Here is a 17,001-nt window from a genome sequence, read left to right as displayed (position 1 = left end):
AAACTTCAGTACTAAAAACATACAAAATCTAACTTAATTTAAATTCTAATAATGTTTTTTAAAAATGTTTTTCCCCAAGATTTTAGAAAGTTGCCTGAAACATTTCAAAAAGCAGCTTGAAAAATTTGCCCCCTTTCCCCCAAAAAAACCCCAACAACCCCAACTTTGAAAGAACTTTAAAAAGAAGTTTTCAAAAGTTTGTAAAGTTATCTCTTTTATTGCTGACCCACCCAAAAAAAAAACCCTGTCCCAATCATGGATTATAAGTGTGTGTGTTTGTGTGTGATTATTTTTATTCTTCATTCAGACCCCTCCCCATTGCAGAAACGTGGCTGGAGGGGAGTACAATACATGGGGCTAAAATATTACTACTACTAAAATAATAATAATAATAATAATAATAATAATAATAATAATAATGACAACACGAATCTTTAACCCCTCACCCACTTTCTGATTATCCTCCCCTCCTCCTCCCCTCTCCCCTCTCCTGTCTGGGGGGGGTCATGGAGTTCACCCTAGCCCTCTGACTCAACTTCCCAGGAGCTTCCCGTCTTGGGGAGTTCCACGCGGGGAAGGAGGGAGGGGCCGGCAGCCTCAGCCCTCCCCTCTCCTCTCACCCCTCCCCGGATGCTTCTCATATTTGTTACACCAGCGGGCTCCACCCCAGACTTTTGACAGGAGTTGTGCATCTCTCAGCCGCTCCAGACCGTTCCCGGGAGCCGAAGGAGACGGATCGTAGCTGAGGCACCGAGTGCCAGGTGAGTGCCGGCCGGGGGGCAATGGGGGTGCAGGGCGCCCAGAGACCTACATGGGCGGCTGAAGAGGGTCTCTCTCTCTCATTCTCTCTACATTCTCTCTCATTTTCTCTCTCTCTCTCATTCTCATTCTCTCTCATTTTCTCTCTCATTCTCATTCTTTCTCCATTCTCTCTCTCATTTTTCTCTCTCTCATTCTCTCTCCGTTTTCTCATTCTCATTCTTTCTCCTTTCTCTCTCTCTCTCATTTTCTCCCTCTCTCTCATTCTCTCTCCATTCTCTCATTTTTTCCCCTCTCTCTCATTCTCCATTCTCTCATTTTCTCTCTCATTCTCATTCTCTCTCTCTCTCTTTCATTCTCTCTCATTCTCACTCTCTCTCTGTCTCCTGCCTGTATGCAGGTGAGGTCGGAGGAGGCATCGTAAGTAGAGAGAGCGGGGAGGCAGAAACAGGAGCATCGTTGCTGAGAGATCGGAGACGAGGAGAGGTAAGGTAGATAGGTAGGTAGGTGCTGAGTAGGTATTGGTAGGAAGGAGAGGTAGATATGTAGGAGGTAGGTAGGTAGGAGAAGGGAAGGAAGGAGACTAAGTAGGTAGGTAGGTAGGTAGGTAAGTAGATGGAAAAAGAGGGAAGGGAGGAAGGTGGAAAAGCGAGAGGGAAGGGAGGAAGGAAGGAAAGTGGGAAAGGAGAGAGGAAGGAAGGAAAGAAAGGTAGGTAGGTGGAAAAGAGGGAGGAGAAGAAGGGAGGAAAGAAGAAAGGAAAGTTGGTAGGTGCAAAAGAGGGAGAGAAAAGGGAAGGAAGGAAGGAAGGAAGGACTAGACTAGGGAGGGAATCTTTAGCAGGTGGTGGCTCCAAGGTATCTCCAGCTGTTTGCATAGGTTGTCGGGGCCGCCTAGAGCAGCCGATGGATGCCGGGCAGGTGTGGGGAGTTAACAAAATTTTTAAAAATGTAAAACTTGAGGAGTTGCGAAGATGTTTAGGGTGGAAAAGATATTCTGGAGGAAACCCACACCCCTGAGATTTCCGAGGGAATGGGACGAAGTCAGCAGAGGACGGGAGATGTGAGGGGACAGAACCTCCAAAGTGGGGTCCCTTTAATCCCACCAGTGATCCAGTAGTGGGTCAGCACAGAAAATTAGGCACCAAAAGCGGCTGTTGTAAAAAAAAAACACAAAACAAACGCGCGTCGCCGGGCGTGGGAATGAATCAAGCGCTTGAAAAGAAACGCACGGGAACGCGGGGGGAGAGTGGCAGGACTACAGCGCCCATCATCGGGAAGATGGGAGTTGTAGTGCGCAGTGCTTGAAACCGGGGGCTCGGAAGGAGAGTTTTATACCGAGGATTTATTAGGAGGAGGCAAAGGGACTTCGGGAGGTCCCAAAGTCGTGCCTGCAAACGGTTGCGCGTTTCGACTCGCAGAACGACCCTGCGAGGCGGCCGGGGTAGGGGTGGGGTTCCCCAGAATCCGCTTCCTGGTGCAGCAGGGACTTCTGAAAATACGGGGGGGGGGGCACTTTTGGGGGGGGAGTGTCAAGAGCGCCTTTGATAAACCTAGATTGATAAACCTTTGATAAACCTAGATTGGTGCTTGCTTGCCTCGCCAAATGTTGTGGATATTGCAGTAGAAGGTGAGATATGTTGGTCAAAATAAACAATGTTTGAAAACTTGAGGACTGGGTGGACTTCCCAGATCCCCAGAACATCCAACTTTTAAGGTGGGTGGACTTACAACTCTCATAAATCCCCAACCAGCCAAACGTTTTTGTAGTCCAACCAAAGTCTTCGTCGTGTTGATGTCCAGCCAACCCTAAAGTTGAGAAAGTTGAGAAAGAAACTGATCTACTGTTACAGAAACTAAATTAAAATAAAGTAATAAAATAAAAGGAGAGAAGAGAATAAAATAGAACAAAAGAAAAAAGAGAACAGGAGAGAAGAGAGAGAGAGAAGAGAATAAAATAGAATAAACAGAATAAAATAAGAGGAGACAGATAGTATAGAATAGAATAAGAGATGAGGGGAGAGGAGAGAGAATAGAGAATAGAATAGAACTAGAATACAATAGAATAGAAAAGAATAGAATAATAAATAAAAATTTAAAAATAAAATAAAATAGCAATTGCCTTTGTCAGGAAAGTTTCTGACAACAAAAAACAAATGGTTTGTTTGGAAAGGGGCTTCCAGATTCTCCAATCGTGTGTGAATCAGAGAGCAAGCTTTTTGCCTAAATTTTATTTCCAGTCTTGCACCAAGCAGAGTGGGGGGAATTCCCTGTTTTGGAGATTTAAAGGGTAAACAAACAAATCTTGTCCTTCATCCCCTCCTATCCTAATATTTATTTTCAGAGCCTAGGTAGGATATGATTTCAAGTTTCAATTCTTGGAAAAATCCATTCTGGTTTACAATATGGGGAAACTACGGGCCACGTGGTAGCAAGCCCCATCTCTCTATTGGGCATGCTTTAATCTATCAATCAGAATACAGCTGGAAGGGACCTCTGGACTCCAACCCTTTGCTCAAGCAGGAGACCCTCTAACATTCCAGACAAATGGTTGTCCAGTCCCTTCTTTAAAAACCCCAGTGATGGAGCTCCCACAACATCTGGTGGCAAGCGGTTCCACTGGCTAATTTTTCTCCCTGTTAAGAAGCTTCTCCTTAGTTCCAGGTTGCTTCTTTCCTTGGTTAATTTCAGAGTACATCTGGAAGGGGCCTTAAAGGTCTTCTAAGCCAACCCCCTGCTCAAGCACGAGATATTATTATTATTATTATTATTATTATTATTATTATTATTATTATTCATTAGATTTGTATACCGCCCCTCTCCGCAGACTCGGGGCGGCTCACAACAGTGATAAAGAACAATATGTATTGACAAATCTAATAATTTAAAATCTAAAATAGCAATTGTACATTTAAAAAATCTAAAAACAAGGAACCCCAATATAAAAAAGACATACATACAGTCATATCATGCACTAAAACTACATAGGCAGGGGGAGATGTCTCAGTTACCCTACGCTTGACGACAGAGGTAATATACCAGTGATGGTGAACCTATGGTACGAGTGCTACAGCTGGCACACAAAGCCATATCTGCTGGCAGACAAGCCATTGCCCTAGCTCAGCTCCAGCACACGTGCGCACCGCCCAGCTGATTTTCATCTCACACGGAGGCTCTGGGAGGCCATTTTCAGCTTCCAAAGGGCCTCTGAGGGAATAAGGGAGGGCATTTTTCCTCTCCCCAGGCTCCAAGGAAGCCTGCAGAGAGTGAAAATAGGCCTATTGGGCCCACCAGAAGTTGAGAAATAGTCTGTTTTTGGCCTCCAGAGGGTCTCCGGGTAGGCAGGGGAGGCAATTTTCGCCTTCCCCAGACATTGAATTATGGTTGTGGGCACTCACGCAGGCGCGATAGTGTGTGCATGCGCTTTCGACATCCGAGGGAGAAAAGATTTGCCATCACTGTACTATACCATCCCAGACAAAACGGCCGTCCAATCTCTTCTTCAAAACCTCCAATGGCAGAGCATACACAACTTCTGGTGGCAAACTGTTCCACTTGTTAATTCTGGTTAATTGATTGGAGGGTTTGATTGGATGGCCTCAATGCCCCCCTCCCACTTTGACATTTGTAGGAGTGGTGATTTTTAGAGGTGGTGGTAGAATTCAGGGGCAGGTTCTTATTGTACAAACCAGGATCAATGATGGCTTCAGAAGATTAAAGCCTGCAAGCAGATCTTCCGTGCTCTGATTCGTCATAAAAGAGATTTTCAGTTGTAACTCTGGTTTGAGACCATTTGGTACCAGGGGGGAAAAGTCGAATAACGTGCAAAATTATTGCACAGGGACAGAATAATTTTCTTTCTCTCTTTCCCTTCAAATTTTTTATTTTTGTGAATAGAATGAGATGTTTTTTTTATAAAGTTTTAAAAAGTTTTTAAATTTTTGAATCAATTGGATTTGCACATTGGGCAATTCAGTGTCGTTTGCCCTTTCGTGACCCTGCCAACGCACCGGGTCGGATCCTGTTAGAGGCGGTCCTTGTTTAGCGACCGTTTATGGTCATGAGGGTAAGAAGAAAAAAGCATGACCAGTCCTCTCATCTATGACCTTTGCAGGTCTGTCGTGGAGAGAATAGCCAAGGGAAGAGCATAAGCACGACTTCACTTAGTGGTCATTTTGTTTAATAACCGAGTGGTGGTCACTAAACAAGGAATGCCTGTAAAATGGGCACTTTTTTTTTTTGTCAGGCCTAAGAATGTCTAAACAGGTTAGTCCTGGACTTAAATATTAATTCATTACTCTACAGATATTGGAGGGGAGAGGTGTCAATTTTAAGGGCAGAGCGGGGAGACAACCCTTGTAACAGACATACACACACACACACACACACACACACACACACACACACGTGTTTGTGTGTGTCTGAGTGTGAGTGTTGTGTAATGTAGAATTAAAGAGTTTTAAAAATTGATTTATTACTTAGCCATTCAGCTCACAATCACACCTGGATCTGTCAAATTATGGTAAATTGGGGCTTTTATCTAGGGCAAGAGTGGGGAACAATGGCCTTTTCAATGATTTGTGGGCTTCAACTCCCAGAATTCCTGAGCCAATTCCAGTCAGGAATTCTGGGAGTTGAAGTCCACAAGTCATAAAGGGGCCATTGTTCCCCATGTTGGCTCAGGAATTCTGGGAGTTGAAGTCCACAAATCATAAAAGGGCCATTGTTCCCCATGTTGGCTGAGGAATTCTGGGAGTTGAAGTCCACAAATCATAAAAGGGCCATAGTACCACATGCTGGCTGAGGAATTCTGGGAGTTGAAGTCCACAAGTGATAAAAGGGGCCCCACCTCTGTTCTAGGACATCGTCTTCCAGAAATATCATTACAAAAAGAAATGTACTTTACTCATGCTCAAAGGAACTCTTTCCGTCTATCTTGCTGCAAGGGCCCTGTTTTCCAAAACAGAGTCCTGGGCATGAAATAATTCTTGCATTGAAAGTAAGAAGCGGACAAACTGAGAGGATCGCTTTGATATTGTCAGTTTTTTCTTCCTTTCTCAAATGTGCCCAGATTCCTATCCTCCTACAGTGCTTTTTAAAAAGTGCCTCGCTTAACCCTGATTTGTTGAGCAAACCACCATTGGTAGTGTATCCTCTTCAGGCAAAGCCACCATGCCTGCATTTGCAAGCCACGGTTTTAAACCATAAATAAATTTTGTTTAGTTTATTTGTATAGTTGCCCATATCGCTGGATTTAAAGAAAAAAGCACTGAGCTGGCCAACATATTCAATATATTTAAAAAAAAAAAAATTACCATCTGAATAAACCAACTAGTTTGAGAACTATAGAGTGTGGCGCTTCCTAGATCAGCTCGATTTTGGCAAATGGGGTAGACTGCTCCTGGTTGCGGTGCCAGCCACCGAGGAAGGACCCCTTCCTCAGAGACTCCGTTCCGGCACGCTCCAAAAGCAAATTGCCCTGGCCTCCCATTAAGTTATTTTTAAATTCATCTTCCCTACATACAAACCAAAAAACTCCACCCCGGTGAGTCTTTTAAAATTCAACAAACCTCCATGTTGCTGATTTTTCCCTGTGTGAGAACGGTGTGGCTTACCTTCCCAAGGATCCACCCTGGGAAACCGGTTTGCTGATAGCTGGTGTAGTCCTCAAACAGGTCTCTTCTTGGGATGAAAGGTTCAAGACGGGCAACTTTTCCCTCCCGCCTGAGGAAAAAAATATAAAGGCTTCCCCGGTTGAATTGCTGCCTGCTTTGTCCTTGTATAAAGGCTCTTGCAAGGAGGTGGAAAAAGTAGGAATGGGCACACTCTGTTGTTGTTGTTGATGTTGTTATATTTACTATTATTATTATTATTATTATTATTATTATTATTATTATTATTTAGATTTGTATGCCGCCCCTCTCTGAGGACTCGGAGCGGCTCACAACAAATGTTAGTACAGTGTTCTCAACTTTGATATTTCAATTCCCAGAATTCCCCAGCCAGCTTAGTAGCTTCTTTATGTTATTGGACTTTTGCTGCACGTGAATGTGAGGAATTCACATTAAATTCACGTTTTAAAATTCACATTTTTAAAAAAAGGGGTTTTTGTCGGGCCAAGGAGCCTCCTTCGTGATTCTCTGAAGCCTACATCAGAACACATACATTCATTCATTCCCTCCCTCCACCTCCTTTCTCCCTCTCTTCCTCTTCCTTTCTCCCTCCTTCAGGCTCCTTTCTTGCAGACGTTTCACGACCCAACTAGGTAGCTTCATCAGTACTGCTAGGGAATGGGGTTTGTGAGGAGGAGGCGGGGAAGGACTGGGGGATCCTTGGCTTGATGATTTTGTTGGAGACGTTTCGTGACCCACCTAGGTAACATCATCAGTGCACTGAAGTCTTTTTCCCAGGTTCCTTTGGCTAAGAAGGATAGGATAGGATAGGAAAGGACAGGACAGGACAAGAATAGAATAGAATAGAATAGAATAGGACATGAATAGAATAGAATAGGACATGAATAGAATAGAATAGGACAGGACAGGAATAGAACAGAACAGAATAGAATAGGAGAGGACAGGACAGGAATAGAACAGAATAGAATAGAATAGGAGAGGAATAGAATAGAAAAGGAGAGGAATAGAATAGGACAGGAATAGAATAGGATAGGATAGGGCAGGGCCGGGCAGGAATAGAAGAGAAGAGAACAGAATAGAATAGGACAGGAATAGAATAGGACAGGAATAGAATAGAATAGAATGGAATAGGAATAGGAATAGGAATAGGATAGAATAGGAATAGAACAGAACAGAACAGAACAGAACATAATTATTTATTGGCCAAGTGTGATTGGACACACAAGGCATTTATCTTTGGCACATATGCTCTCAGTGTACATTAAAGATAATATACGTTTGTCCAGAATCATGAGGTACCACACTTAATGATAGTCCAAGTACAAATAAGCAATCAAATCATATTAGGAACCGGTCAATATACATTGTAAAATGAAGTTAGTCATACAGTCATTAGTGGGAGCTGATGGGAACGATGAGAAGATTAATAGCAGGGCAGACTTAGTAAATAGTTTGACAGTATTGAGGGAATTATTTGTTTAGCAGAGTGATGGCGTTCATGGGGGAAAACTGTTCTTGTCTTCTAATTGTCTTGGTGTGCCGTGCTCTGTTGCGACAATTTGAGGGTGGGAGTTGAAACAGTTTGTGTCCAGGATGCGAGGGGTCAGTCAATATTTTCCCCGCACTCTTTTTGACTCGTGCAGTATGCAGGTCCTCAATGGAAGGCAGGTTGGCAGCCATTGTTTTTTCTGCCGTTCTGATCATCCTCTGAAGTCTGTGTCAGTCCTGTTGGGTTGCAGATGACAGACTCAATAATAATATGAGTGGACTTCAACTCCCAGAATTCCCCAGCCAGCTTAGTAGCTTCCTTATGTTAATACGGGTGGACTTCCACTCCCAGAATTCTCCAGCGGGCTTAGTAGTTTCATTACGTTATGTTATGTTATGTTATGTTATGTTATGTTATGTTATGTTATGTTATGTTATGTTATGTTATGTTATGTTATGTTAGTTATTTATTCATTTATTGGATTTGTATGCCACCCCTCTCCGTAGACTGGGGGCGGCTAACAACAGTAACAAAAACAGCATATAACAATCCAATAGTAAAACAGTTTAAAACCCTTATTATAAAACCAAACATACATACAGACATACCATGCATAAAATTGTAAAGGCCTAGGGGGAAAGAATATCTCAGTTCCCCCATGCCTGTCGGCAGAGTTGGGTTTTAAGAAGCTTACGAAAGGCAAGGAGGGTGGGGGCAATTCTAATTTCTGGGGGGAGTTGGTTCCAGAGGGCCGGGGCCACCACAGAGAAGGCTCTTCCCCTGGGTCCCGCCAAGCATCATTGTTTAGTTGACGGGACCCGGAGAAGACCCACTCTGTGGGACCTAACTGGTCGCTGGGATTCGTGCCGCAGAAGGCGGTCCCTGAGATAATCTGGTCCGGTGCCATGAAGGGCTTTATAGGTCAGTGTTTCTCAACTTTGAGATGGGTGGACTTCAACTCCCAGGATTCTATGCTGGCTGGGGAATTCTGGGAGTTGAAGTCCATTGAACAATGAGTTGCCGAGATTGAAAAACAAAACGTAGGCCCAGTTCAACCAGGGACTCCTTCCCAAGCTAACTGACAGCAGGCTCTCTGCCCATCTGGGCACTGCCCTCGATGGAGCCCGTCCCCATGGGTGGTGACAAGGACCAAGGTGGGGCACAATGGCAGATGAGTAACCTTTTGGAGCTTCCCAAACATTCTTTCTCCCCCTCCATACCTCCTTGGGCAAGATTTTAGCTTCCTGTCTGAGCTCACTCCAAACCATCCATCAAGCAGAAAAATTACCATGGCTTCAGCCGGCTGGTTTGAGATGAGAAAGCTGCCCGGATGCAGAAAGACGGTGGTGCCTCTGAGGGTGTGCAGAATGAAGGAGCAAGGAGAAAGCTCTTTTCCCTGTATTTTCTCCAGGCCTTAAAAACCTGGGTGAGAAAAAAAAAAAGCACAGTTAGTCCTTGACTTATGGCTATGGTTGGAGTCGGAATTTCCATTGTTGTTAAGCGAGTCGTGCCTGGTTTTATCACCTTTCTGCCACGGTTGTTAAGCGAATACCTTGCTATGCAAATCTCCATTGACTGCTGTTGAGCCAGTTGTGCCCCTTTTCACATCTTCTGTCTCGCATGGTCGTTAAGCGAATCACTGCAGTTGTTCAATGAATTCGGCTTTCTCCCCTTGAAGGTTGCAAATGGACCTTCTCTGCCAGGCGCCCAAAATTTGATCACGTCATCAGGGTGGGTATGCTGTTGACAAGGTCATAAGTACGAGGACCGGCCACCCATCCCTTTTTTCCATGCTGTGGTCGCCTTGGTCACTAAATGAATAGTTACGTAAGTCAAGGACTGCCTGTATAGTCAAGGACTTAACAACTACCATTGAGTCAATATTTCTGCTGCTAAACGAGACATTAAGTGGGGTTTGCCCCATTTTCTTGTCACCGTCATTACATGAACCACTGCGGTGTTTTTAAAGTTAGTCACCCCGGCATACAAATCTAATAAATTATTATTATTATTATTATTATTATTATTATTATTATTATTATTATTATTATTATTATTATGTCAGTACAACACAGCCAACGAGATCACTATGCTGGATTTCGTATTTCATCACCAGTCGGGCACTTCCCAAGCACCTAGGACTGCGTGACGTAGCGGCGAATTATGTTTGCCGATCCCAGTAAAGTGGCCTTTTGCAATTGACAGATGGAGATTTTGTCAATTCCAATGGTTTTCAAATGTCCGCTGAGATCCTTTGGCACTGCGCCCAGCGTGCCAAGTACCACTGGGACCACTTTCACTGGCTTATGCCAGAGTCGTTGCAGCTCGATTTTTAGATCTTCGTATTTCACTAATTTCTCTAGCTGCTTCTCCTCAATTCTGCTGTTCCCTGGGATTGTGATGTCGATGATCCATACTTTCTTTTTCTCCACAATCACAATGTCTGGTTTGTTATGCTTCAGAATTCGGTCAGTCTGAAGTCGGAAGTCCCACAGTAGTTTTGCTTGCTCATTTTCGACCACTTTCTCAGGCTTATGATCCCGCCAGTTCTTTGCCACTGGTAAACGCTAGTTCTGGTAGTATTATTATTATTATTATTATTATTATTATTATTATTATTATTATTTGAATCCAGCTCCCTCATTGACGTTACTTGTCGGAAGGTCACAAGAGGGGAAATTGCCGCCGTCATAAATTGGAGTCCATTGCCAATCATCTGAATGTTGATCCCATAGTCATGAGGATGTTGCAACGGTCATCAGTGTGAAAAGTGATTATAAGAATAGAATAGAATAGAATAGAATTCTTTATTAGCCAAGTGTGATTGGACACACAAGGAATTTGTCTTGGTGCATATGCTCTCAGTGGACATAAAAGAAAAAGATACATTTGTCAAGAATAGAATAGAATAGAATAGAATTCTTTATTGGCCAAGTGTGATTGGAAAAACAAGGAATTTGTCTTGGTGCATATGCTCTCAGTGTACATAAAAGAAAAAGATACATTTGTCAAGAATAGAATAGAATAGAATAGAATAGAATTCTTTATTGGCCAAGTGTGATTGGACACACAAGGAATTTGTCTTGGTGCATATGCTCTCAGTGTACATAAAAGAAAAAGATACATTTGTCAAGAATAGAATAGAATAGAATAGAATAGAATAGAATTCTTTATTGGCCAAGTGTGATTGGACACACAAGGAATTTGTCTTGGTGCATATGCTCTCAGTGTACATAAAAGAAAAAGATACATTTGTCAAGAATAGAATAGAATAGAATAGAATAGAATTCTTTATTGGCCAAGTGTGATTGGACACACAAGGAATTTGTCTTGGTGCATATGCTCTCAGTGTACATAAAAGAAAAAGATACATTTGTCAAGAATAGAATAGTATAGAATAGAATAGAATAGAATTCTTTATTGGCCAAGTGTGATTGGACACACAAGGAATTTGTCTTGGTGCATATGCTCTCAGTGTACATAAAAGAAAAAGATACATTTGTCAAGAATCATGAGGTACAACACTGTCATATGGGTCAAATAAGCAATGAAGAAACAATCAATATTAATAAAAATCTTAGGATACAAACAACGCAGACTTAGTAAAGCCCCTTTCCCCCCTGTGTTGTTCGGACTTCCAGCAGCCGCACAGTGACCCATTGTAAGTCAAAGACTGCCTCTGAAAATATCGAGCAGAAAAATCTGCCACGCAAAGGAGCCGATTTAATTTTTTCGCATCCGCCGCTGATTTAATATCCGCCCGATGATAGATATTTGAGGGCCACACCTTAAAGAGAACACCCCGGTTTTTAAAAATAAACCGGCGTTTCTTCCCCAGCTTGGTTCAGGCCGCTGCTAAATGGGATCCTTTGTATAAGCAGAGAGGCGCGGTACGCTTGTATTTAAAGAAGAAGAAGAAAAAAATAACATTTGAAAACAAAAAATTGTGGTTGCTCTAGTTTGACTTAACCTGTCAGCCGAACCCTGTCATTATTAAGATTTGCCCAATTCAACTTTTGGTTGACCGCCGCAGTTGTGGGAAGCTGGTTTAATGATGCCACTTGAAAGAAACCACGGTCTAGCGTTTTTTTTAGGGGAAGAGTGGAGAACGGATTTACTGATTTGCCAGCCCTCAGAACTCCATCCAGGCTGGTATGAATACGTTGCATTTTTGGTGTTTGTTGGTTATTTTTTTAATTTACTTCACCAACCCGCATCAAAAGTTCACCTGTTTGGAAAGCCGAGTCCTCTGCCAAGAGTCCTGGGCAGGGCCGCTTCCAAGCACTCGCCTTGTGTTGCTTAAGGAAGACAAACCGAGGGAGCGTCCAATGGAATGCATAATTATCCTTGGGAACTCACTGTCACTAGACAGTGGCCCTGATCTTCTTGATTGCCTCGGCGGTGATTAAGCAGGATTGCAAGGGAGGAGGAATTTCATTTTATTTGCACATCCATCAACCTCTGGCTCTCGAGACAAAGGGGACAAATAAATTGTCGTTTATTTTTATTTCATTGGTCAAATTTAAAGACCGCTCGTCTTACTCCGGGCTGTGTCCTATGAGAAACACAAAACCACAGAAAATAATTCTTGTATAACCTTACACTTAAAGAAGAAAGAATATTCTATATATTTTACGACGGAAAGCAACGCCAAAAATGAGCTTGACGTTGGTCTTTTTGGTTGAGGTACTACATCAGGGGTGGGGGTTTTATGGTTCAGAGCAGTTTAGCCAAACCGGTAACGACCCTGTGGTGATGTCATGATGACATAACTGAACCGGATTGGTTGGTGCCGGTCCATAGGCACCGCCATCTTTTTAAAAAAAAAATTACAAATTTTTTACGGTGCATGCGGTCGCCATCTCTCCTTTTTTGGCTTTGTTTTTTCCCTGGATTTTTCATTGCTGTGCATGCGCTCTCGTGCCCACGAGGCGCACCCACCAGGCGCACCCACGCAGCTCTGGAGCGAGCGAACCGGCAACAATGTAAATTGGATGTAAGCCTGGCTGAGGAATTTGGGGAGTTGAAATCCACAAGTCTAAAGTGGCCAAAAATTGGAGATCCCTGGTGCAAATTCACCCAAACCAGGCAGGGGTTGCTAACAGTGCGATGCACGCACAGCTTGAGGTACCCAGTGTTGTGTTCGTTTAAATAAATTGAAGAAATTCACTGATTGGCTAAGACGCAGCTGAATGTAACTTGCCGCCAAAATTAAACGATTGTCAGTTAGAAAGCCCGCGTAGAAGGAAAGGTATAAATAGGGCAACGGGTTAGCCGTTGCCCTTGTTGGGAGTTGCTTTTTCAGGAGAACGCTTGTTCGTTGTGTGTTGTGAATAAACATGTTATGAACAGACAGAAGTCTCCAGTGCAGTGATTTAGCAGTGGCGACGAGCACGCACATGCGCGCATCCCAGTGAGAATTTGCTTCTGCGCAGGCGCAGGAAACAACATCTCACAAGAGGATGTGCGCGAGAGAGATTTCAGCGATTATTTTGTTCCGCGCATGCGCAGAACTAAACGATTCACAAAATATCTTGTGCGTGAGCGTCCCCTTGTGAGATTTTGTTTCCCGCGCATGCGCATAAGCAAAACCTCGCTGGGACATGCACACAAACCGACGATGTGGACCTGCGCACACAGCTCCTTTTTCGTTACCGATGCACAGTGTCGCATGTACCAGGTAGTAACCGACCTAAACCATAATCTACTGTAGTTGCTTTGGGCCTAATGTATTCTCGCTCTGGAGGACATAAACCAAGTTTATGTAATTTCATGCAGGAGTGAAAGGCTCCTGGTTCGCTCATGCTTATCAGCCATTGAAGAGCTGGTCGCGAAGAGAACTTGAGGCTCAGCCCACCAGCCCAGACTCCGCCATTTGTGTTCTTTTACCCTCTGTGCATGCACGAAGTGTTTTTTGCATGCATAAAACAGAGAAAGATTCCACTTACTGCCGCTACCAGTGCACTTCCCGCAGAACTCTGTCACCCCGGTGTGCATGTATGTGCATCCGAGCGAGAGTTTGCTTCTGCGCATGCAGGAAGCAAATTTCATTAGGGGACAAACACATGTGGGAGATTTTGGCAACTTTGTTGCTTCCGCAAATGTAAAGAAGCAAAATCTCGCTCATGCGCATGTTTCCTTGCAAGATTTTGCTTCCTGCGCATGCAAAGAGCCGTGCGCGCAGTACCATTTTCTGTACCGGAGCTACAGTGTGGCCCGTACTGGTAGGAACCCAATACTGTCACAGAAGGTGAAAGGACCCAAACAGCAGCGTCCGGGCGGGTGGGCGGAGCCTTGCGCTCCCTCCGCGACTGGCTCTCCGACGACATGGGCGCGAGTGGACCAGGAGCATTCCACCTCTGGTTTCATGTGCTGTATAGACATGTACTGCATAAACCACACAATTTTAGCAAACGTACCAACTGCTGACAGGTTGTGGGTGTGAGGCCAAATTTATAGCGACAAATTAATCTTAATCAACAAATCATCCGTTGCGTAATATCTCTGTGTAGGGTTGGTTATCTCTTTCTTGCCAGTCCTGCCATTCTGGCTTGGATCCAGATGTGTTGCAGGACTCTTGTAATCCAAAGCACCCCTTACACAAGGCATCCACGGTTGCTTCAAACATCTGACGGGCTTTGAGTAAAGTATTTGTAAAGTAAAGTAAGGTATTTGAGTAAAGCGGCGGCGATTCCCCCCGTCGCCAGATGTTCTCCCACATCTGGCCGGTTGAATCTCCTGGCAGAAAACAGAGTCTTAATTCCAGCTGTTTTCCCGTCTTGGCATCAGGTTGGATTTCAATTCCTTTGGTTTATTTATCTATACAGATTTACAACAGCTCATTTAGTGACCGTTCAGAGTTATGGCATTGGAAAAAAAGTGATTTAGGATTGTTTTTCACACGACCGTTGCAGCCTCCCCATAGCCCCGTGACCGAAATTCAGAGGCCTGGCAACTCATACTTATGACGGTTGTCATATCCCAAGGTCGGATGATCCCCTTTTGCGACCTTCTGACCAGCAAAGACAATTGGGGAGGGGGGGGCAGATCCACATCACCACCCTGTTCCTAACTTAACAGCAGTAGTAAGAAACACACTGAACAATTGTCTCACCAACTGAAATTTGGGGTTCAATTGCAGTTATAAACTGAGGACTACCTGTATTTTCGTACGAGGTCCTTTTCAAGGGATGCGGGCCATTCTATAGAGTGGTAGTACATTACGGGATGCATCCACAGCTGTGCGCCCCCAGCTGCACATGCACCCGAAGCCAAATCTTGCTTGAGGACCCTTGTGCAAGTGAGATTTCAGCGATTTTTGCCAGTTTTTCACTTCTGTGCATGCACAGGAAGCCCAATTTAATGCCTGGACTTGTGCATGCCTGCACCCGACACCAGTAGTGCTTGGGTAGCGGCGGCAATGGGCAGCCTTCCCCCGGGTGGGTTAATCTCAGTTCAGACTGGTTCCTAGAACTGGGAGCGGCGGCAGCAGGAGGCTCCACCTACTTGCCTGGAACGGTTCTGCGCATGCGCAGAGGTGTATGTATGTACGCACAAATCGTAGCAGACTAATTCAGAACCCGCTACTGATTCAAACCATAAATTAGGACCGTACCTTTAACTATTTACTAAGACCCGTACAGTGATACCTTATCTTACAAACTTAATTGGTTCCGGGACGAGGTTCTTAAGGTGAAAAGTTTGTAAGACGAAACAATGTTTCCCATAGGAATCAATGGAAAAGTGATTAATGCGTGCAAGCCCAAAACTCACCCCTTTTGCCAGCCAAAGCACCCGTTTTTGCGCTGCTGGGATTCTCCTGAGGCTCCCCTCCCACCTCCGGACCTCTGTGTTTTTGCGATACTGCGATTTCACTGAGGCTGCCCTTGCTGGGAAACCCCACCTCCGGACTTCCGTTGCCAGCGAAGAACCCATTTTTTGCGCTGCAGGGATTCCCCTGCAGCATCACAAAAACACGGAAGTCCAGAGGTGAGGTTTCCCCATGGAGGGGAGCCTCAGGGGAATCCCAGTAGCGCAAAAACAGGTGCTTTGCTGGCAACGGAAGTCCGGAGGCGGGGCATCCCAACCGTGGTGGTGGGTTTGTAAGGTGAAAATAGTTTGTAAGAAGAGGCAAAAAAATTTTAAACCTTGAGTTGTATCTTGAAAAGTTTGTATGACGAGGCGTTTGTAAGATGAGGTATCACTGTATTACTATTTTCTCGTCCTTCCTATTACCTATCTTCTTTTTTACTTAGGACAATAATATTGTAATCTTTACGATTTATATTGTTTTATTTAGTTTTCTAGTACGACTTATGTTGATGGCTTATTCAGTCTCCGATGGCTGTCACTAAAGTGATGAGTCATGAGGAATGTATGCATGATCATGATTTATAATCACTCATATCTTTTATGTACACTGACAGCTTCACCCAGCAAGGACAAATTCCTTGTGTGTCTAATCACACTCGGCACATAAAGATTTCTAGAGTATTCTTTTTAAAAAAAATTCAATTAAAGTTTTCAGTTTTGGACATGAAAAAAAAAACTTTATGAAAAATGAAATTATCACCGCTCTGCACAGTCGTTCCCGGTCGTGGTGTGTTTAAAGGCACACAATAACGCCACGCAATCGGAGATTCTTTTGGAATATTCTTTTTCAATATGATTTCATAATTATTTATTAATTATTAATGTTTATTTATCAATGTTTCCAAATGTAAAATAATGCACTTGGGGAAAAGGAATCCTCAATCTGAGTATTGTATTGGCAGTTCTGTGTTAGCAAAAACTTCAGAAGAGAAGGAGTTAGGGATAGTGATTTCTGACAGTCTCAAAATGGGTGAACAGTGCGGTCAGGTGGTAGGGAAAGCAAGTAGGAGGCTTGGCTGCATAGCTAGAGGTATAACAAGCAGGAAGAGGGAGATTGTGATCCCGCTATATAGAGCACTGGTGAGACCCCGTTTGGAATACTGTGTTCAGTTCCGGAGACCTCACCTACAAAAAGATATTGACAAAATTGAACTGATCCAAAGACGGGCTACAAGAATGGTGGAAGGTCTTAAGCATAAAACGTATCAGGAAAGACTTCGTGAGCTCAATCTGTATAATCTGGAGGACAGA

The 17,001-nt window shown here is 43.8% G+C and overlaps 1 protein-coding gene across 2 annotated transcripts in view; it reads left to right on the top strand.

Moving 5' to 3' along the window:
- The first annotated feature begins 668 nt into the window (after positions 1 to 668).
- TGM1 (transglutaminase 1) overlaps positions 669 to 17,001 on the top strand; it is a 71,829-nt gene continuing 55,496 nt past the window's right edge. Inside the window, exons 1-2 of one of the 2 annotated variants that reach the window (XM_070767285.1) lie at positions 669 to 761; positions 1,160 to 1,245. The gene's annotated coding sequence lies outside the window, so the exon portion shown is untranslated. The remainder of the gene's footprint in view (positions 762 to 1,159; positions 1,246 to 17,001) is intronic. The other variant, XM_070767284.1, reaches the window with a different exon arrangement.

The sequence above is a fragment of the Erythrolamprus reginae genome, chromosome Z, assembly GCF_031021105.1.
Source record: "Erythrolamprus reginae isolate rEryReg1 chromosome Z, rEryReg1.hap1, whole genome shotgun sequence".
Classification (NCBI taxonomy): Eukaryota; Metazoa; Chordata; class Lepidosauria; order Squamata; family Dipsadidae; genus Erythrolamprus; species Erythrolamprus reginae.
Note: the sequence above shows the minus strand (reverse complement) of the source record. Positions and strands in the feature narration are given on the sequence as shown.